At 44.1% G+C, this 601-nt stretch overlaps 1 non-coding gene across 1 annotated transcript; it reads left to right on the top strand.

Moving 5' to 3' along the window:
• Nucleotides 1-226: 226 nt before the first annotated feature.
• TRNAP-CGG lies at nucleotides 227-298 on the top strand. The gene has a single exon. It is a non-coding gene; the product is annotated as a tRNA-Pro (tRNA).
• Nucleotides 299-601: the final 303 nt, after the last annotated feature.

Consider the following 601-nt stretch of genomic DNA (forward strand, 5'->3'; position numbering starts at 1 on the left):
GGGAAAGGCAAAACTTAAACAGACCAGTAGTGCAACTTAAGTGGTTAATTTATTGAAAGAAGTCATAACGTCTTGCGAGAGTCATGGAGAACAAGTGCGTAAATACAAGAATCAGAAAATGAGCAGTACAGGGGGAGAATTCAGACAAGGGAGGGTTAGGAGGCGGGTCGTGGGTATAAATGGGGGTGTGTCAGCAGCGGGGCCAGGGGAAGGGGCAAAGGAAGGTGGCTCGTTGGTCTAGGGGTATGATTCTCGCTTCGGGTGCAAGAGGTCCCGGGTTCAAATCCCGGACGAGCCCCATCTGGTTCCTGTAAATGAGGAATTGGCGAAACTTTCAGATCTTACACACCATAAACAGACTTCAAAAGGCTTTATATTCATAAAAAACTAAAAAGCAGTTCCGCAGATGCAAACAAAGTCAACACAGAAGTTCATTATAGCATATGAACACATCAAAAATAAGCAATATACAGCTTCATTTAAAAGGGATCCCGCATGGACTTAAATGACATACATAAGTCGGTTAAGGTGTAGAAATAAAAAAATATAAAAGGAGCACCCTCCGGGGATTGCCCATCCCTGCAGCTGATAAGAAATCCCC

Source organism: Microcaecilia unicolor, chromosome 11, assembly GCF_901765095.1.
Source record: "Microcaecilia unicolor chromosome 11, aMicUni1.1, whole genome shotgun sequence".
Taxonomy (NCBI): domain Eukaryota; kingdom Metazoa; phylum Chordata; class Amphibia; order Gymnophiona; family Siphonopidae; genus Microcaecilia; species Microcaecilia unicolor.